Raw genomic sequence first — 23989 nt, forward strand, 5'->3', positions numbered from 1 at the left:
TTATCTTGCCAGTATATGTGAGAGAGCAGAAGGTACTGGGTTCTTTCTGTGGTGGTGGATACCCTAATTTCAGGGCTTTCTTATGGAGTTTTTGGTTTAAAATTTTGTTAACTGTTTGTTCGTTATAGCCATTGTTTACTGCTATTTGTTTAATGATGTTTAGTTCTAACTCGAAGTTATTTTTTGTCATGGGAATTTCTGTCAGTCTATGTATCATGCTATGGTAGGCTGCTAATTTGTGTTGTGTAGGATGGGATGATGAATCGTGTATGGTTGTGTGAGTATGGGTAGGTTTATGATATACGGAGAACTCATGTTTGTTGTGTAGTTTGGTAATCGTTACATCTAGAAAGTTTATGGAATTATTCTGTTCTGTTTCTATTGTAAACTCAATATTACTATGAAGTGAATTAATGTATGATAGAAATTGGTCGAAAAAGTTGTCTGTTAGTTCCTGTAAAGCATACTAGTATATCATTCACGTATCTCCACCAATATAAGAACTGTTTAAATATGGGATGTTTAGAAATTGTTGTTTCAAGTTGGTTCATAAATATATCTGATAGCAATGGGCTTAGAGGATTACCCATAATAAGTCCTGCACTGTTGTTTGTGTATATTTGATTATTGAATTCAAAATAGTCTTGATTTATGCAAATTTCAAGAAGGTGTAAAATTTCCGATGCAATGATCGGATTTGTACTATTATGGTCTAAAAGATTTTTAACTAAAACAAAAGTTTCTGTAGGAGGAACACTAGGAAAAAGATTTTTTACTTCAAATGAAATTAGTCTGGAGTTTTTGGGCAATTGAAAATGTTGTACTTTATTAACTAGTTCCAGTGTATTTTTGACTGTGAATTTAGGTGAAAATTTAGTGTATTCTGTAATAATATTTGTCAGTTTTTTTGAAAGTTTATATGAAGGAGCTGTATAAAAAGAATACAGAAACATACAGGCCTTATTGTGTGGTCACGTTTATGTAGTTTAATAAAAGAGTATAATTTAGAAGGTTGTGGGTTCATAATATTAAGGTAATTCTGTTCTGTTTAATCAGTTCTTAACAGTTCTTATATTGGTGGAGATACGTGGATGATATGCTAGTATGCTTTACAGGAACTAACAGACAACTTGACCAATTTCTATCATACATTAATTCACTTCATAGTAATATTGAGTTTACAATAGAAACAGAACAGAATAATTCCATAAACTTTCTAGATGTAACGATTACCAGACTACACAACAAACATGAGTTCTCCGCATATCATAAACCTACCCATACTGACACAACCATACACAATTCATCATCCCATACTACACAACACAAATTAACAGCCTACCATAGCATGATACATAGACTGACAGAAATTCCCATGACAAAAAATAATTTCGAGATAGAACTAAACATCATTAAACAAATAGCAACAAATAGCAGTAAACAATGGCTATAACGAACAAACAGTTAACAAAATTTTAAACCAAAAACTCCATAAGAAAGCCCTGAAATTAGTGTATCCACCACCACAGAAAGAACCCACTACCTTCTGTTCTCTCACATATACTGGCAAGATAACAACAAAAATAGCCAGATACATAAAAAGAAAGGAATAACACCAGCCTTTAGAACTAACAACAACTTAAGTAAATATATTAAGAACAATAAAAGCCAAAAGAGAAAGCAACTACAGAGTGGTGTGTACAAACTAACTTGTGGTGACTGTCCGAAAACTTACATCGGTCAAACTGGCAGAACCTTTGACAAACGGAGAGCAGAACACAAAAGGGCTTTCAACAATAGAAAAACAGACACTTCTACATACGCCCTTCACCTTCTAGATCATAATCATTCTTTCAATGAAGAGTTTCAAATTCTGCATCTCCAAAATAAAGGCCTTAAGCTATGTTTTTTAGAATCTATGGAAATTAATAAATTGAAAAATAAAGATATAATTCTGAATGACCAACTCGAGACAAATAGCTTCCCACTCCTCAACCTCTTCAGTTAAAGACTTAAAAAGGTAAACACATTGTAAACTATTTCACTTGAGAAAGGCACTCTGCCGAAACAGCTGTAGTCACTTAGTTGTAATAAATTTTGTGGAAGTATAGAAAACAAACGTTTTCAGTGTTTTATTGTTAGATAAAATGAACTTCCATCAAGTAACGGTCGAATGCATCAATTATGATAAAATAACTGTTCCTAAGCTACTTTTGTTCTATAAAGCTTTTTTACTAATAGTCTAAGAGTTAGTGAACCCTCCGATTAACGGCCTTCATGTAAGGCTATAAATTTGTATAGTAATAATTTATAGCACACCAAGACTAAAAACCATGACCTGGCAGGCATCACCTCTGCACGTGTATCTACCAGGTGAATCGAAAAGTGCATAGTTTAGGGGTAAAATAAACTTTCTCCTGTAAGGTTTAAATTTAAGTATGTGTTTGAGTTAGTCATTTAGAAGAAATGTGTACAATGACAGGCGATTCTAAACAGCACAAGACCTTGCCAGGCGAGGGGAAAGATTAGGGTTTTTTCCTAAAATAATTTTTTTTGTACCGAACAAAGTTTTTTTAGATTTTTTGAATAATTATAAACAGAAAAGGTCTTTAGTGACTTTTCTCTGAAGTTAATAGTTTCTGATATATAAGCGATTAAAAAAATTAAAAATTGCGAAATCGGCCATTTTTAACCCTGAATCGGACATAACTGAAAATTTCAATGTTGCCAAGGTAGGTAGATATTCTTTAAACATCGATTATTGAAATCTTAAAGAGTTTTTTGCAATACAATATCGAAAACCCCTTAGTAATTGCTAATCAAGCGGGCGCGACACTGTAGTATAAGTGAGGACGTTTGAGTTTGCATAAATTCATTATCTCGAAAAAGGGCAAATTCAAAGAGAAATTCTCAGACAGGTCGATTTTTATTTTTAAATTAAGACTTTTTGGCATATATATAATACTAGTGACGTCATCCATCTGGGCGTGATGACGTAATCGATGATTTTTTTAAATGAGAGTAGGAGTTGTGTGATAGTATATATGAAAGGCTATTTAATTCTCTATTCAGTAATAAAAAAACATTAACATAATTATTTAGACAGTGTGTGCAAAAAAATTTTTTTATTAAATTAACTTACACAAAAACAAAGAAAAATTTTTGCACACCCTGTATAAATAAATATCTTAACGTTTATATTACTGAATAGAGGATTAAATAACCTTTCAAATGAGCTGTCACATGACCCCTACTCCCTTTCAAAAAATCATCGATTACGTCATCACACCCAGATGGATAACGTCACTAGATTATATATATATATATATATATATATATATATATATATATATATATATATATATATATATATATATATGCTTTCTGTTGTTTTCCGGGTTTGACTCCGCGTTGAATAATTTTGGTTTTGATAAAAACCATTATTTTGACGACGTAAACTTCAAGCAGCAGCGAGAAGCGGAACTACCTGACTTGACAATGGCAAGTGAGATCTTGCCGAAACGTCGTCAAAATAATGGTTTTTATCAAAACCAAAATTATTCAACGCGGAGTCAAACCCGGAAAACAACAGAAAGCACATATAGCTCCCGCGGAAACTTCAAGTGTAACATATATATATATATATATATATATATATATATATATATATATATATATATATATATATATATATATATATATATATATATATATATATATATGTCAAGCGATGAGTCCCGGGACATTCTAAGCGACCTAACGATGACTTCAGGGACATTTGCTGAATTCCGGGTCTGGCCGGAATTCCTATACGTCTAATGATGACTTCCAGGACTGTCCCGGAAATCAATTTATGTATAATGCCTGCTTCCGGTACAAATCAGTTTTAAGGATTTCGCAAAAATAGTCATCAATCTAGTAGGATACTTATTTTATGAGCTCATATAAGTTATAAATATACGAGACGTTTTCAAGTATGTTTAATATTAATAACCAAACCATAAGATCAAAAATTCCAATGACACCAATTTGTACAGTCTACTGACTAGTGATGTTGATTATAGTTACTTTCGAGTATTCGTTACAAGTCGTTACTTTTGTATAAAGTAATCATGTACAGTATTCGTCACTTTGATTACTATAATTACTTTTGTTACTTTTGTATTTGAGTACCGGTAATCATATCGAGAATCGTATTTCTGAGTAGGTAGGTATTTTGTATAGGTATTCCGATATAAAAACTACAATAGTCGTCGTCGTTGCTCGCTTTGATACGATTGGTACGAAATAACGAAGTAATCAGAATAATCAAAGTAGATATGATAGTCGTTACTCCCTCTAATACGATTGGTACGAAGTAACGAAGTAATCAGAGTAGGTAATCAAAGTAATCAAAGTAGATACAATAGTCGTTACTCGCTCTAATACGATTGGTACGAAGTAATGAAGTAATCAGAGTAATCAAAGTAGATACAATAGTCGTTACCAGCTCTAATACGATTGGTACAAAGTAACGAAGTAATCAAAGTAATCAAAGTATCAAAGTAACGGTTTGCCTCTCTGTATAGTAATCGTTACTTTCAGTATTCGTAAGTACCGAGTACTTTGTAACGAATAGTTGCTTTTTCAACATAACTACTACTGACATTCTCTTTTACTAAAAAGTTTCTTGAACCAAACTTTTAATCAATAATAGGTACTAAAAACACTTTCAGACATTCATAAAATCGCATCGCCCAAGAAATGGTTAATATTTGAATCGTTGATAAATTATCGCCTGCTATCGCTATTATTAAGTTACGAAAAATTATCGCCTGCATGTACAGCTAGCTCAAGAAGTAACTACCCACTAAAAAAATTCCCCTACTTTACGAGATACCAATACTGTCCCTATGAAATAGTACACCTACACCCTGTATGGACGGTAATTAGAAACCGTGAGAACTGCAGTTCTATAATTAGCATCCAAATTAATACGAGTTTTAACAAATGTGGTGCTTCAGCAAACACATACTTATTTAGGTGACTAAAAAATGACTTCTCTATCAACCTGCACTTCAGACCACACCCATACTGATTTTCCTTCAACTGAGCCTGGCAACGCTGTTGCCGTTAATTATTTATCAATCATATAAAAGTGTTTTGACTTGCAAGACATTTTAAATATATGGATATATACACGACTACCGGGACATTCGCCCACGAAAATTTTGCCGCTAGCGGTTTTCGTAGATATTATAAGATTAGTTATTTTCAACTATTTGTAAAGGAAGGTCTATTATGTACAAATTAAAAATTGGCACCTACATGTTGAAGATTTCGGTTCCTATTCGAAAGTACGGGAATCGAGTTGATTACTGAAATAAATTCGAATTAACGAAAATATTTTGAATCATTCATTAAATTAAAAATTGTGTCATGGAAACGATCAATAGAACATAAACGTATGTATGGTGATTAGTTCAGGGTCAGTTCTTTTTGCTTAGCTTAGACCTGTGATTCACAAACATTTGGCGAACATTTATTACCTACAGAGTCTATCGTTGACTTTGCTTTTTTCCTTAACCTTCAGATGACCAAGCGGGGGAAATTGTGACCCCAGCGTATGTTTTTGTTTAATAAATTCAAAAGTATTTTTAATTTTTAACTCATTATTTTTTTATTTGACTTTAATATCATTCTAGATATCCTCATATTTTGAAATAAAAAAAAATCCCTATATTTTACGAATAAAAAATATATTCTGAAGTTGATGTTTAATAAAATAGCGTCTATTATGTGTAATTACCAGTAGTTTTACGCTAATGACGTCGACTTTGCAAAGTAACAAGACACTTACTCAACATACACGCTACACATGACACTAATACTCATTTTGTGACTGGATGCCGAACAAAATTAAAAATTAAAAAAAAAACTTTATTTTTGTTAATTGTCATTTTTGACATTTTTGACCTGGGGTCATTTTTCCCCCTCTTGGTCATCCGTGTAACAAAAAAAGGTTGGTCATCGGAAGGTTAATAACTGGTGGTAATAAGGAGTAACAGAGTAATGACATCATTGAAGTTGTACATATTATAGGTGGCGAACATTTACCGACAGAGTCTATCGCTGACTTTGTTTTTTTTTTCGTTAACGACTGGTGGTAATAAGGAATAAGAGTAATGACATCATTGAAGTTGTACATATTTCATAAGTATGTACCTTGCACAACAGAACTAAGTACCTACATAACAAAAATTCGTTCGAAAAAATTTGCCATATACAACCTTCCATCAAATTCTAATCGATAAATAGTAGTGTTATCGAGAAACTGATTGATGAGAAAAATAAATACTTATCTTTATAAAGTTTAAAACAAATTCCTCGTTAATTAGTTTATAGAGAACGGATATCGTCCGGTTATTTCAGGTTAACCTGTGAATGAAACATAAAGATGGGAATGTGAACTGCTTTGTCTTTATCACGGTTATATAAACTTCACCTGTCTGTCCTCACTCTGCTACAAATCTGACGATCATTTTTTCACTAACTTCCGAATGTTCCATCGAGTCTTAATTGAACTCTGTTTCTCGCGACCCCATAATCCACAATATTGCTTTTCGTTAAATAAGCAATATATTGTTAACATAGTATATATGAGTACCATTATATTTAAATTACGGGTTACTAGTTATCTACTTCTTCACTGTTATTGCAATAGGTACTCTAAGTTGTGTGTTAGATTCAGCCATATTTATAATACCTATATCACACTTGAAGACGTCACCAACAACTAAACCGCTTTCGTCCTAGCGGTCAAAAACTGACTCATCGATGAATATGCGGTATGGCCAATTTCAACGTACTGCAGTATTTGCGGTAATTTCTACACGCCCTTTTGTCTGAGTTTACTGTTATCATTTCGTTAAATACGAATGCACTTTGCACGAAAGATAAGTTGACAGTCTTCAATGCGATTTTCATAGACATAAAGATAAGTAAACAGGTAACCGGTCTCTAAATATTAAACAATCTAACCCCACAAGGGGTGGTTATGGCCCTCAATTCTTGCGCAAGAAATTGAGCAATTAATTGCGCAATTACTTGCATCGTGTAAAGGGGCTATAAATTTCTAATAAGCAGTCCACCATACCGAATCCACTATTTTGGATTTTAAATCTGACAAAATCGTAATTTAGTCACTCCAAAAAACCCCAATTAATTTTTCTTTAGAAAAAAGTGGTAACCTCCTTTTAGTTATATCACGAGTTCCCGATTACAACTCTGATTTTTACAAATTGACCGAACGAAATCCGCTCTCTATTAATTAACTAAATATGTTACCAGAAAAAAATTAAAATATGCCAGAACTCATCAACATATGAGTAAAATTATTACGTTTTTTTTAGTATATAGTGTACCGTGTAGAAAGTAGTAATGTATTCAAGATTTTGAGTATGTATTTATACCTTAATACTAATTAACTAAATACGTTACATGAAAAAAAAATCAAATGTACCGGAACTCACCAAAATATGAGAAGCTCAAAAATATTACCGTTTTTTTAAAAGTATATAGCGTACCATATAGAAAATAGTAATGTACTCAAGATGTCGGGTCTCTATTTACACCTTAATACTAATTAACTAAATAAGTTACCTGAACAAAGTTTAAAATGTACCGGAACTCATCAATACATGACAAACTCAAAAATATTACCGTTTTTTTTAAGTATATAGTGTACCGTGTAGAAAATAGTAATGTACTCAAGATTTTGGGTCTGTATTTACACCTTAATACTAATTAACTAAATATGTTAACTACCTGAAAACAATTAAAATGTACCGGAACTCATCAATATATGAGAGACTCAAAAATATTACGTTTTTTTTAAGTATATAGTGTACCGTGTAGAAAGTAGTAATGTACTCAAGATTTTGGGCTCTATTTACACCTTGATACTAATTAACTAAATACGTTACCTGAAAAAAGTTTAAAATGTACCGGAACTCATCAATATATGAGAAACTCAAAAGATTACGTTTTTTTAAGTATATAGTGTACCGTGTAGAAAGTAGTAATGTACTCAAGATTTTGGGCTCTATTTACAATTTAATACTAATTAACTAAATACGTTACCTGAAAAAAGTTTAAAATGTACCGGAACTCATCAATATATGAGAAACTCAAAAATATTACGTTTTTTTTTAAGTATATCGTGTACCGTGTAGAAACTAGTAATGTACTCAAGATTTTGGGTCTGTAATTACACCTTAATTCTAATTAACTAAATACGTTACCTGAAAAAAATTCAAATGTACCGGAACTCACCAAAATATGAGAAACTTAAAAATATTACCGTTTTTAAAAATTATGTACTCAAGATGTTGGGTCTCTATTTACACCTTAATACTAATATTAAGGTGTAAATAGAGACCCAAAATTTTGAGTACATTACTACCTTCTACACGCGACACTACATACTTAAAAGAAAAACGTAATATTTTTAGTCTCTCATATATTGATGAGTTTCGGTACATTTTAATTTTTTTGAGGTAGGTAACATATTTAGTTAATTAGTAATAAGGTGGAAATAGAGACCCAAAATCTTGAGTACATTACTACTTTCTACACGGTACACTATATACTTTAAAACAAAACGTAATATTTTTGAGTTTCTCATATATTGATGAGTTCCGGTACATTTTAAACTTTTTTCAGGTAACGTATTTAGTTAATTAGTATTAAGGTGTAAATAGAGACCCAAAATTTTGAGTACATTACTACTTTCTACACGGGACACTACACTAGTGTAGTTATTACTAATTAACTAAATATGTTACCTACCTCAAAAAAATTAAAATGTACCGAAACTCATCAATATATGAGAGACTAAAAATATTACGTTTTTCTTTTAAGTATGTAGTGTCGCGTGTAGAAGGTAGTAATGTACTCAAAATTTTGGGTCTCTATTTACACCTTAATACTAATTTACTAAATACGTTACCTGAAAAAAGTTTAAAATGTACCGGAACTCATCAATATATGAGAAACTCAAAAATATTACGTTTTGTTTTAAAGTATATAGTGTACCGTGTAGAAAGTATTAATGTACTCAAGATTTTGGGTCTGTATTTACACTGTAATACTAATTAACTAAATACGTTACCAGAAAAAAATTAAAATGTACCGGAACTCATCAATATATGAGAAAATCAAAAATATTACCGTTTTTTTAAAAGTATATAGTGTACCTACCAAACAGAAAATAGTAAGATCTCTATTTATACCTTAATACTAATTAACTAAATACGTTACCAAAACAAACTGCTGTATTATTTATTTTTTCCTAAAAAGTTGGTTGCGAGTGTTTATGGGATTTTTGTAAACACGTTGTTTCATTACTCCATATACACCACCATACACCAAAATCGAGCGGATTAAATTCTGGGCTACGTCGTGGCCAACGAAAATGACTACCACGACCAATCCAGCGTTCAGGAAATTCGGTATTTGGGTATGTTCTCACTGCCCTCGTATAATGTGGGGGTGTATCATCTTGCATGAACCACAAATGTTGCCTTAAGTTTAATGACAATTCTTCCAACAAATTAATAAGGTCATTTTGTAAAAAATGTAAATAGTTCTCGCCATTCAAATTACAAGGGTAACTCGCATGGCTGATTTGAAAAATGCGATTAGCTCGAAAACTGTTGAGTTTTAAAGTTATTAACAAGTTTACCTTTTTTCCACACAAATAGCGATAACTTGAAAAACAAAAAAGTTAAGCCCAAAATTTATGCCATATACGTGTCATATGTGGCGGCCTATATAAGCTACATCAATGTATGTATCAAATTATAATTGCACATACTCAGAAGCCTCCAGTCATAAATTTTTATATGTAAATGTCCACATTCATGAAAGTTATAGCAAAAAAATTTAAAATTGCAATTTCAACACCCTGTATAATTCTTAATATCAACATTTTATTAAAGCGAGTTGGCTTAAATCGCAATATTTTAAAGTGTAGAGTCTACTGTTTCTTTATACACTATATACTGGTTTTTAAAAAGTATATAGTATACCGTGTAGAAAATAGTAATGTACTCAAGATTTTGATCTGTACTCCTATAGACACCTTAAAAGAAGTCCCGGTAGTCATCGTTTGACATATAATTAACTAAATACGTTACCTGAAAAAAATTCAAATGTACCGGAACTCATCAATATATGAGAAAATCAAAAATATTACAGTTTTTTCAAAAGTATATAGTGTACCTACCAAACAGGACATAGTAAGAGATTTTGGGTCTGTATTTACACCTTAATACTAATTAACTAAATAAATTATCTAAAAAAAATTAAAATGTACCGGAACTCACCAATATATGAGAAACTCAAAAATATTAGAGTGTGTTAAAAAGTTTATAGTGTACTCTGTAGAAAATAGTAATGTACTCAAGATTTTAGGTCTGTATACAGGGTTGTCCTTAAGTAATTGTACAAAAATAAACAGTAGATTCTACACTTTAAAATATGATAATGTTAATATTAAGAAAGATACAGGGTGTTGAAATTGCAATTTAAAATTTTATTTTTCGCTATAACTTTAATGAATGTGGATATTTATGTATAAAAATATACTTGTATACTTGTTAATAACTTCAAAACTAAAAAGTTTTCGAGTTAATCGTATTTTTCAGATCAGCTGCATAACTCGGCTTAAATGCAATTACTGCAGGCAACAAAGGAAAAAAACAAAAACAATAATACTTGTGAATACGAGTACTTTTGACTAAATTGATAGTTTCCAAAAGATTGACGATAAAAATAGTATACGCTAATATTTTTTACATACATCAGTAGGATACTTAATAACGTTTTATAGGATTTGATATCAAACATTTTACGTTTCATATTAAATTAAAGTCATAATAAAATAAATTTTATTTATAAACCAAAGTAAGAAATAGTTAAACTGAATAACATTAAACTTTTTTTCAAAGTAAGTGTTCGATATATCCACCAATTTCTTCAATGTATTTAGGTATCAATACGTTGCATAAAAGATCGTCTCATATTAAATAGCATCGTTGGTTCAAAACAAACTGCTGTATTATCTGTTTCTTCCCAAAGTTGGTTTGCGAATAAAGTTGGTTTGCGAATGTATATGGGATTCTTGTAAACACGTTATTTCTTTGCTCCCTATGTACCACCATACACCACGACCAATCCAGCGTTCAGGAAATTCGGTATTTAGGTATGTTTTCACTGCCCTCGTATAATGTGGGGGTGCATCATCTTGCATGAACCACAAATTTTGCCTTAAGTTTAATGGCAATTCTACCAACAAATCAATAAAATCATTTTGTAAAAAATGTAAATAGTTCTCACCATTCAAATTACGAGGTAACCTGCATGGCTGATTTGAAAAATGCGATTAGCTCGAAAACTGTTGAGTTTTGAAGTTATTAACAAGTTTTTTCACACAAATAGCGATAACTTGAAAAGCAAAAAGTTACGCCCAAATTTATCCCGTATACGTGGCATATGTGGCGGCCTATATAAGCTACATCAACGTATGTATCAAATTATAGTTGCACATACTCAGACTCCTCCAGTCATAAATTTTTATACATAAATGTCCACATTCATGAAAGTTGTAGCAAAAAAAATTTAAAATTGCACAACACCCTGTATAATTCTTAATACATATCAACATTTTATTAAAGTAAGTTGGCTTAAATCGCAATATTTCAAAGTGTAGAATATACTGTTTCTTTATACACTGTATACTGTTTTTAAAACATATATAGTGTACCGTGTAGAACATAGTAATGGACTCAAGATTTTGGTGTGTATAGACACCTTAAAAGAAGTCTCGGTAGTCATCGTTTGACATATAATTAACTAAATACGTTACCAGAAAAAAATTCAAATGTACCGGAACTCATCAATATATGAGAAACTCAAACATATTACCGTTTTTTAAAAGTATATAGTGTTCCGTGTAGAAAACAGTAATGTACTCAAGATTTTGGGTCTGGATAGATACCTTAAAAGAAGTCCCGGTAGTCATCGTTTGACATAAATAATTAACTAAATACGTTACCTGAGAAAAATTAAAATGTACCGGAACTCATCAATATATGAGAAACTCAAAAATATTACAGTTTTTTTAAAAGTATATAGTGTACCGTGTAGAAAATAGTAATGTACTCAAGATTCTGGGTCTGTATATACACCTTAAAAAAAGTCCCGGTAGTCATCGTTTGACATATATATATATATATATATATATATATATATATATATATATATATATATATATATATATATATATGCCAAAAAGTCCTAATTTAAAAATAGAAATTGACGTGTCTGAATATGTCTCTTCAAATTTGCCCATTCTCGAGATACTGAATTTATGCAAACTCAAACGTCCCCACTTATACTACAGTGTCGCGCCCGCTTGATTAGCAGTTAAAAAACAAAGGGGTTTTCGATATTGTATTGCAAAGAACTCTGCGGGATTTCATTAATCGACGTTTAAGGAATATCTACCTACCTTAGCGACATTGAAATTTTCAGTTAAATGTCCGATTCAGGGTTAAAAATGGCCGATTTCGCAATTTTTAAACTTTTTAATCGTTTATATGTCAAAAACTATGAATCTAAGAGAAAAGTCACTAAAGACCTTTTCTGATGGAATGATTCAAAATACCTAAAAAAACTTTGATCGATGCAAAAGAAATAATTTGAGAAAAAAAACATAATCTTTCCCCTCGCCTGGCAAGGTCTTATGCTATTCAGAATCGCCTGTCATTGTACACATTTCTTTTAAATGAAAGACCGTCCGCACATGGGTCGATCGAAGACACGTCTCGAAGTTCACGCGTCTTGCTCGTCTTGTACGAACCCTGCGTCACAAGCGATTGCCCTCCGCACACTAGTCGATTCTGTTTTTATAAATTAACGCATTTTTTATATAGTAACCAAAACAACTATTTTGATCTGTAAAGAGTACGGTATCATTACATTTTTATACAGTTGCATTATACAGTTGAGGATATTTTTCTAATTCCTCAACGAATTTTATAATAAACATCTAGAAACAGAAGTTCAATGTTTTCAGAATTTTACATTACAAACAATATATTTCCACAAAGCTAATACATAGTACTACAATCAACGAAGATAACATTCACCGATCTTTAAAAAGACTAAAATTTAATTTAGGGCAAAAATTAACAAAAACGAAGCAAACAAATAAAATAATGACTGTAAACGTGCGTCTCACTCGAACTTTCTCGTTCTCTTCAGATCGCACGGAACGAGAGTCGTACAATACGAGGAGATTTGCAATCCTAAACGCTCCGTGTACGGAACTCAATGCCATAACGAAGGAACTTAAGTGACGGGGAAAGATCTACGCGATTGGAATCGAGTCGATTACTTGGAGCGTCGCTCCATGTGCGGACGGTCTTCAAACACATACTTAAATTTAAACCTTACAGGAGAAAGTTTATTTTCCCCTAAACTATGCACTTTTTGATTCACCAGGTAGATACACGTGCAGGGCTGATACCTTCCAGGCCATAGTTTTTAGCCTTGGTGTGCTATGAATTCTCACTATACAAATTTCTAGCCTTACAGGAAGACCGTTAGTCGGAGGGTTCACTAGCTCTTAGACTATAAGTCAATGCTGCTCGAGTTATTTGCGACTGAATATGTTCATTTTTCAACAAAAAAGCCACGTTTTAGACGGTTTTCGCAAATACCTCAATATTTAAGTATTTTATCGAAAAAAACATTCTTAGCAGAAAACATAGATTAAAAAAAGTGAAAAAAAAAATGGTGTATGCACGAGGTGTCTAGACCCGTTAAAAGCAGAGTTGTAGTTAACGAAAAATAGGTTCATATTCGTTAAATTCCAAATCGAATATTTTAACGTCAAATAACCAAAAAAAACCAAGCACTTTTGGGAAAAACTCATTTCAACTTTTTTAAAGTGCTTAATTAAAATAAGCATTATTTTTCTTTTTTAAAAAGGTTTCTAGGGTCAGAAGTAAGCAGGTTATGCTTAAAATAAAGTGGGTCCCTTTTTTTTGGTAAAAATCACACCCATTTGGCATCCCAAATGAAATTAATCGTTACCGCTTCACAACTCGTGTATGTATTATTTATATGATCTGTAGGTTTCCCCGGTTTAAAGTGCTTATTTTTGAAAAGGCTGTAGTTGAAAGGGCTTGGGCGAGTCACAAATCTCAAGTGTATGCAAATGTTGAACAGCCATATTATCTTAACCAATTTTGTCCTACAGAAAAACAAAAAATTCAAAATTTACAAAAAAGTAAAATCTAAATTTTTTGCTCTTTAACATTTTTGGTATCACTAATAATATAATTTTTAAGTTAAGTATTTAAAAAAGCATTCTTTTACACAACTTAAAAATAATAATAAAGCTTTTTTAAACAATTTAAAAAAGTTTAAACCTCCAAAAAGAGCTTAATTTGTTGGCTATTTCACGTTAAAATAGTCGATTTGAAATTTAACGAATATGAACAAATTTTTCATTAGCTACACCTGTGTATCTACTTGGTCTAGAGATCTCATATATACATAATTTTTTCACTTTTTATAAGCTGTATTTTTGATAAGAATGTTTTTATTTTCCGATAAAATAGTCACTTTTTAAGTTATTTGCGAATTAAAAACCATCAAAAAACGTGTTTTTTGTGGAAAAACGAACATATTCACTAGCAAATAACTCGAAAAATATTGAATAGTGAAAAAACGCTATAGAACAAAAGTTACTCAGAATTAGTCAATTCATTTACTACTTCCGGGCTTATTTTTCACCCCCGATTTTACCCTGGGGCAAAAGAACACATCGGCACAATATCACATTTTTTCTTCGAAATGTTATCTATATGTGTGCCAAATTTCGTGTCAATCCAAGCAGTTCTTTAAAATTTACAGCAAAAACCGTGATTAAATGGACTAGTAGGCCTTTTCCATAGTACGAACTGAGTTTTTTCCAAACCTTAATATTTTCCTGAATCATAAAATTAAATTAATAAATTTATAGATCGATAAATTACTACATTATTTGATGGTATGATAAGTTAGTGTTGTAATAGTTAAAATGGGAACGCTATTTTGTACAAAATTATTTTAAAGAGGATCTTATGACTAGTAATATCTCTTTTTAAAGACCAATAACTTTGCAGTTTTTGATTTTCATTGAAAACTCTTACATAATTTATTTTCTAGTTTCACCCACCCACTGAACAAGTTGAAGATAAAGTACAAAAATATGTATTGCTGAGAGGTTAGGTAGGTACTCTCAACTTTTCATACAGAACAAAGTACTGATTTATAAACAGATATTGAAGCCGGTATGAACTTATGGTCTATAATTATAATGGGGCTGTACCAAAAAAAGAACGCAATTATAGAAATTTCGAAACGCTCCAGAACCGAATACGTGGGAATATTGTAGGTGCTCCTTGGTGCGTTCAGAGTGATGATTTACGTAGAGATCTTAAAGTCAAATCTATTCCAAATGGAATTAAGAAAGTCACCAGGAGACATACAAAGAGGTTCTATAAGCATCTCAACCATGAAGTACTTCAGCTTCTTGTCAACTAAGCCCAGATGCGAAGGCTCAAGAGGACTAAACCGTTCGAGCTTGCGTAATGTGAGAAGTTATACAAGGCTTAGTTAGTGTATTGTAGCTACAACAAGGACGTGAGCAGTTAGTGAAAAGCAGAGTCAGTGTTGTGCTGTGTAGCCACAACAAAGAATTGGGCATTTCATGTCAAAAAAGTTAGGATGGACCAGGTAACATCTAGATTACAAACAGTTTTAGGAAAATTAGGATAACCTCCTCAGTCCATAGGTCCAGCCGGCTGGACAATGTTTATTAATTTATTACACGGTGACTATTCGGGTTGGGCATCGCTGCGTCCTATATTGCAGCATATTGGACTTCCTATTTATCAGTCAAATTTACTCATTTGAAAAATTCGACAACAGCGCCTACCTCGGTAGTTTGTTTTTACAAGTGGTGAATTTTTTTAAGTTATGATGGTGGCTCCACAAAAATACAAAAGTTGTAGTGTTTTTCTGTACTTTAAAGTATTAATTGTTTTTAATGTATGTTACTTGATCACTGGACGTATTGGTGGTAAATACATATTTGAAAATAATTACAACTGGACACGTTAGCGGTCCTCTAAACTTTTTGTCCAGCATTTTGGACATTGGGACTTAGTTAGCGAAATATGTTACCATACTAACATTTTTTAAGTTTAGTTACAGATAGTAAAAGAATATTGATGGAAAGTGCGTTGGATACTATTTTGACAGATAACCTTTTTCGTCAGTGAAGATAGCGATAATGATCAAAGGAAATGGATTTACAGGAATTTAAGTTGTATGTTGGAAGGTCACTAGCTCTAGGTGGTAAGCCTGCAACTGGGAGACAAGCTAGTGCGTCTATTTCAAGAAAACCGGAGACATCTGAAGATGAAGTGCCATAATTCCTGTAAAAAGTTCTACAGTTTTCCAGTTACCGCCTGTAGATGCAAGAAAAACCAGTAATGACCATTTGCCAATATGCTCTGTCAGCAATAGAAATTCTTATCGCGTTGTCTAAACCTCTTGAATGCACTAAGAAGACGAGATTCTTTTGTACAAAATGCAAAATATATATGTGTATTCCTAATGAACCAGAATGTTTTTTCAGTTTAATACTTAAATTATTTGAAAGCTAAGTCCTGATGTCCATTATGCTGGACCTGTCATATTATGTCTGTCAAATAATTTTATTATAGTTTTTATAGATTTTCGTTTACTGTTTTCACAAATGAGGAGAGAAAATAGAAAATATTGTTAAAATAATAAAAACTTTTTTCTTGGGGCTGAAGAGGTTAAAGAAAAAATGTTGATTAATCTTGTAGATTAGGTGTATTCTCATGTTTATTAATAATAAAAAAAAATCAATGACAGACAGGGAGAAGCGTAGTTTTGAAGTGTGTAAAATATATAAATCCTAGCTGAGCGCTTTTGGCTTATAAAGTCATTTTCAGAGATATGCTGCAATAAAAAAGTCTTTAATGAATAACTAATATTAGTATTCAAAAGGTTTAACTTACGTCAATAATTTCAAAATACCACTATAAGGAGAGAGGGATCCCATGTAAGATTTAAAAAACTTCTACTTCTGATGAAGTTTTTTATTGATGGAAAAAACTTTGTCTGACTTTTGGAAAAAACTGTTTTAGAGAAAACTGTCCAATGGTGTTGTCGGTTTGTGGTTTGAACATTAAAAACATCAAATACGGGCACAAAGGACTCTCACACAAAAAATTTAAATTACAGATTATAAAGATTTGATCATGGTAAGGTAAAAAAAACCTTACCATCTGAAGTGTACTTTGGCAGCATGCAGAATAGAGGCATGGCATGAGGCATTTACTGACACCCGACACAGACAGGATGCTTTCCTTTATCCTCACAATAAGTGACAGTTGACATATGACATTCTTAGCAAATTTGAATATTGAAATGTTGAAGATTTTTAGAAAAGTGAATAAGTAATCGAATTGAACAATTTTTAACAAAGTCTGTAGTTACATAGATCTGGTTTTTAAAAATAAAATACATGTTGAGAAAAAACTTAAGGTGAAAGATACATCAGTGGATAAGTTATTCTCCAAAAACAGAATTCGATTCTTTTTTAAAAGAATAGAGGGTGTAAAGAAACTTGATAGTGAAGTTTTTTCATATTATTGGATAAGTCACGTAGTGTACTAAGGGTACTATGGTTGTATCAATAGATGGAAAATAAATTAAGAATGAATTTTTGAGAATTTTCTCAAAAAATTAATATACTCCCAAAAAATATACCGTTTTGTACCTACCCAGTCCTATAGGTGGCTTATGGGTGGTCGAAAGTCACAAACTAGAAATAGTATGGTATAACTAGATCCAAACCCAGACATTCAAAGTGAAAGTTATCCTCCAACACCAAATTGTTCTATATGGTCCACATGATGTTCAGGAAAAGAAAGTCACACCATTTTGAGCGTCGGGTTTGGGGGGGGGGGGGGGAGGGGGAGAAGCGGAAGATCGGTAAATTCGTAGTTTTTTAAGTTTTTCGTCAATATTTCTAAAACTATGCGGTTTAGCATGAACAATCTTTTATACAAAAATGTTCTACATTAAATTTGAAATAAAAAAAGCCCTATGCATAATCCTTCTAAAATGAACGGTTCCAAAGTTACGGAGGTAGTATAGTATAATTGGTCCAAAAAAGGCCTCACCCAGACATTAGTAAAAGTGTTCCTCCAACACCAAATTGTTCTATATGGTCCAGATATTGTTCAGTACAAAGTTACACCATTATGAGCGTCCAGTTTGTGGGGGAGATGGGGGAGAAATCGGTAAATTAGTAGTTTTTTTATGTTTTTCGTCAATATTTATAAAAATATGCTTTAGCGTAAACAATGTTCTATACAAAAATATTCTACATCAAATTTAAAACAAAAAAGGTCCTATACATAATTGTTATAGAATCAACGATTCCAGAGTTATGGAGGGTGAAATGTGGAGGTTTTCGATACTTTTTATATTCTTTGGGCAATTTATAATATTTTTACTGATTAAAAGAAATTTTCTTTAACAGGATTTGCTATTTAGTGGTCGATGGTATGTTAGTCCTAATCCCTTGAAGAAACGTCAACCTCACCACCCAAAATCATCATCAATTGCCCATAAAATATAAAAAGTATGGAAAACCTCCACATTTCACCCTCCGTAACTCTGGAACCGTTGATTTTATAACAATTATGGATAGGACCATTTTTGTTTTAAATTTTATGTAAAACGTTTTTGTATAGAACATTGTTTACGCTTAAACATAGTTTTACAAATATTGATGAAAAACATAAAGAAACTTACTAATTTACCGACTTCTCCCCATCCCCCCACCAAACCGGACGCTCAAAATGGTGTAACTTTTTGCTAAACAATATGTGGACCATGTAGAACAATTTGGTGTTGGAGGAAAACTTTTACTTTGGATGTCTGGGTTAGGCCTTTTTTGGGACCAATTATACTATACTACCTCCGTAACTTTGGAACCGTTCATTTTAGAAGGATTATGTATAGGGCCTTTTTATTTAAAATTTAATGTAGAACATTTTTGTAAAAAAGGTTGTTCATAGTAAACCTCATAGTTTTAGGAATATTAACGAAAAACCTAAAACACAACGAATTTACTGACTTCTCCCCTCTCTCCCCCCCAAACCCGACGCTCAAAAAGGTGTGACTTTTTTCTGAACATTATATGGACTATATAGTACAACTTGGTGTTGGAGGATAACTTTCACTTTTGATGTCTGGGTTATATCATTTTTTGAATCAATTCTATCATACTAAAAGGTTCTGAGTATGCCCTGACCCCCTTTTGAAACACAAAAAAAATTTGATCGGTGTAACTTTTCCACACACATACACACATACATACATACAAACATATTCCCTTTTTTAAATTAAAATTGAGTCATATTTCTGAGCTCGGTAATTTTTGAAGTCGGACTTAAATTTTCGAAATTTTTGGGAGTTTTGGGGACGAGTGGACGAGAACGAAAAACAGACCCTAAATGGGAAGGGCCGTTAAATCCACACACTTGGACAAACAAATGGATAGTCGACATATGGACGGACAAGTCCTTTCCTAAACTTTGGGGTGGGGTTTGGCCCAATTTTCAATTCAGTCAGATTTAGAAATCGAAAATTTCGTCTATATATTATAGTGTCGCATGTACGGGGGTTGTGCGCCACTGACGAGAACTGCCGTTCTCGAGGATTGTATCTCTTGGCTGTTACACTGAATAGAAAAAGAAACGTTTCCGCCCTCATCTTTGCAATATTGTCAGTAACAGCTGTTAAATGTAAAACGGTAGCCATTATTTAGAACAAATTAAATGTGATAATTATATACATATATTTTAAGGGTTTTTAGCCTGACCAGTGGTTGATCCCTGGGTCAATTTTAAATTTGAAATTTGTTAGTTCATTGATTTCTCTTCATTTGAGGTATTTGTAACTATGAGACGTAAGTTTTTCACGTTTATATTTTTTATGAATACGATTCTTAAACTTAGACTTTTTTTAAAATAGCTCTGATGATGACATTTTAAAATGCTGAAAGTACTTAGCTGAATTATAATAAATTTCTTTACATACTATCAGTTTTTTGAAAATGTTTTTTGTAAATACACCAGTTCCCGTTTTGATTGATTTGTTACATTGAAGACGTGTGTTAATCTTTGGAGGTCGTCTTCTGTCTCGGCGATTAATGCGGCGTCGTCTGCATAACACAATATTGAGATTTCTTTGTTCCCCATTCTGTAGAAATCCAGAAAATCCTCAACATTACGTCTATAGCACTACATTTTAAATGCTCTTCAGTATCGCTTCAGTTAAGGTCCAATATTCCATTCCATATAACAGAACCAAGAATATGTAGGATTTTTTGTATGCAAGGTAGGACCTAAATCTGGATAGAATGGAATACTGTTTCTTGAAAATGTAATAGGGAAAATATACAAAGTAAATATGCAGGAAATTTGAAATACAAAGGAAACTAGAACAGAAAATACAAGTCATTGATGTGGACAATACGATAAGAATGCAGTCGTATTCAAAATAGTACTAAAATCCTTTATTACTTAATACGCATAATGTTGGACATATTATTATGTCCGAAAAAGAGAGAAAACGGAAAAATAAAAGTCCTCGAAATAAACTATCTCAGACGATGATATGAGTTTTAGTTTAAAAAGATTATATTTATATTTTTATACTCACTAAATTACTGCAATTTAAAAAAATAGCAAAATACTATCCTAAAAAATCTAAGAGAGTGCGATACTTACTTTAACATGGATGAATAGTACACCATACACAGTAAATACACCGAAGAGAAATTTCAAATTCATGATAGAATACTTAAAAAAATTTCAAATATTTATCCGTATTTGCATCTAAAATACAAATAAATGAGGCATCGATTTATTGTTTGTAATTTTATGTAGTTACCCATTGTTTCCGATTTAATAACCTTCGTGTGTATTAATTTACGATTATTTTGTTATAATTATGAAATTGATTATTATTATGTAATATATTTTTATCGCCAACGACACATTCTTCTTCTTGACTGGTTTTAAAACTCTGGAAGCGCAATAGAAACACTGTCTTTAAGGGAAGCGTCCTTCTTCTTCCTTTTTTTTGGGTTTCGATTTTTTAATCATTTACCCAGTACATGTTATTGGTTATGCATGTCTTGCTCAAGACAATGCACAACCAGGTGTCCTGTCAACTTCAGATTTATTTTTTTTCCTTTGGTCCTTGTTTTGTCCTTCTTGTGTTCCTGCAGATAGAGGGGGAAAAACTGTTACATACATTTAAGGTTAACTTACAGTGGCGTAGCTGACAGGCCCGCAGGGCCCGCAAGGCGGGGTGGCCCCGACGTCAGGAGGGGCCCCTTAAAGCCTTCAAGCTTCATACTTCTACTTTCTTTAAATTAGGGACCAAAACATATTTTCCTAATAAGCATCAAAATAGGGAATTTGGAAGGAAGTAATGAAGCGGATAATTGACGTAACACTACCCTTCCGGGTGCAATTTAGCGTTTCGTGGACATGTTGGTAGTTTAGATGAAAGCGAATCCCAAGAAGGTAATTTTTTGTCGGTGGCTTTTTTACTAGGTCAATATGATCCTGTTTCAGCTAAATTAATCGATAAAAACAATAACTTGAGCCCCCAAATACAGAACGAAGTTATAAATTTGCTGGCCCAAGAAACTGAAAACAAATTGATCAATTTAATTAAAAAAAGTTGTTTTTATTCAATCATTCTTGATACCACTCAAGATATTTCAAAACACGATCAGCTTAGTTTTGTTTTGTTTTCCGTTATGTACAACTAACTTGCAATGAAAATAACTTACCATTTACCTTCCAAAGCAGAAGATGTTGAAAGTTTTTTGGGATTTATTCGCATTTTGGACCAAAGTGCAGGCGGTCTTGTAAATAAAATTTTAAAATTAATACAATCAAAGCACCTTTCCGTACACAACTGCAGAGCAAAGGGGTATGCTAGGGCAAGCGATATGAGTGGTGTACGTATATTCAGGCGTACAAAGGTGCATAACTGACATTGAAAAAACAGCTTTCTATGTTCATTGTGCATCCCATAATCTGAACCTAGTGTTGAATGATGCCGTTGCTGGTGTACAGGAGTTAGGGATGGACTTTAGCCGAGCCGAGCTTTTGACAACTTGAGCTCGGCTGAGAATGTCGAGCTGAGATCGAGATAGAAACTCGGCTGGAACTTCGAGCTGCCGGATAAGCTTTTGGCTCGTGTCGGCTCGACTCAAATATTTCGAGCCGGATTGAACTTATTCCATATTTTACGAACACAATAGTAGATATATTAAAACATACATATTTTGTAGTCTGAATTACTTATTCTCAAAAAGAAGTATCAATTGTAGCAGAAAAAAATTAATTAAAAAAAGTATTAAGCATTAGCTAAAATATTGACAAGCCCTTTGAGGAAAGCTCGGCCCGTCTCGAATTCAGCTCGGCTCGTCTCGCAAGAGACAAGCCGGCTTGAGCTCGAAGTTCGGCTTGTCAAACGAGCCGAACCGAGCTAAGCTCGAGTTTGTGACCGTCCCTAACAAGAGTTGGTTTTTTTACGATATGATTAAGAGATTATATGTTTTTTAGTGCAAGTATTAAAAGATGGGATGTACTATGTACTATTATGACTTTGGATTCATCGCGTTTGCCAACACTTAAAAGGTTATTTGAAAACCGGTGGTCATCCAGACAAGATGCTGTTACGACTTTGCGTCGAGCTTTCCGACAAGTAATGAAATATTTAACGAAAATTTCATTGCTATATAAAAAAAAACGATGAAAAATTAGAAGCTAATCCATTAGGGGCCGTCCATTAATCACGTGATGTTTTTTTTGCATTTTTTAATCCCCCCTCCCCATTGGTGATACATGGTGAGGTTTAAGATTTACCCCCCCCCCTGTCCCTATATCACGTGTATTTTTTAGGATCTACAAAAAATCTATTTTTTTAATAGGTATCTATAAAATACACGTATAAGTAGGTAGATATTGTCCTTTACATGAGCATTTTTCAGTGCGTAACAAATGATAGGAAAAAGGGTAAGTCCGTGATGATACACATTTATGACATTTATTCTAACATGACATTTTAGTTAAATCTGACAGTTGTCACATTTTATTTTCAATTTGGAATAAAAACAAATCAAATGTGTTTCTTGCATTTATAAAATGGTATTTTCTTTGATTTGTATAGTCTTATAAATTATAGAGATTATATTTGTAATATTATTATCTAATTAAAAAAAAATATTTTTTTATTATGGCGCCATCTATCGACAACTAGAATAATTACCGAACTAGGATAATTACCAAAGTAATCACCGACGTGCCTTTTTTCTGTCATATACAATTTAATGCGTTAGAAAGAAATCGAAAAACTGTGACGCACTGAAAGATGATCATGAGAAAAAACTATCATCTATTTTTTTTTTAATTAAAGAACGTTTAGAGGTAGACAGAAAGGTTGCAGGTTGTTTTTTATTATACATAAACATTATTTAATGTACGGTACCCTGGGATCACTAAAGAGCAAGACTTTCTTCAACATCAATAACTGGATAAGCATCTAGCAAGTCAGTTGTTGGCACAGTGCGTTGTTGAAGATCAACATCAGTTTCATCAAGCCACTCGGAGTCATTATTTTCGCGCACTACGCAGAGAATCTCTCGATCTACCATTCAATTTCAATCGTCGCGTGAGGATGCAGGAAGGACGAACATTGTGCATGTGCATCTCTATAGTGTTATTGCTCAGATTCAGTTGCTTGTGACAAGTATTCACAT

The 23989-nt window shown here is 32.5% G+C and overlaps 1 protein-coding gene across 1 annotated transcript in view; it reads right to left on the minus strand.

The window, feature by feature from the left end:
• The window catches only part of LOC114330100 (uncharacterized), a 314241-nt gene that overhangs the window by 66416 nt on the left and 223836 nt on the right, over positions 1-23989 (minus strand). The window lies entirely within an intron of this gene.

This window comes from Diabrotica virgifera, chromosome 7, assembly GCF_917563875.1.
Source record: "Diabrotica virgifera virgifera chromosome 7, PGI_DIABVI_V3a".
In the NCBI taxonomy this organism is placed as follows: Eukaryota; Metazoa; Arthropoda; class Insecta; order Coleoptera; family Chrysomelidae; genus Diabrotica; species Diabrotica virgifera.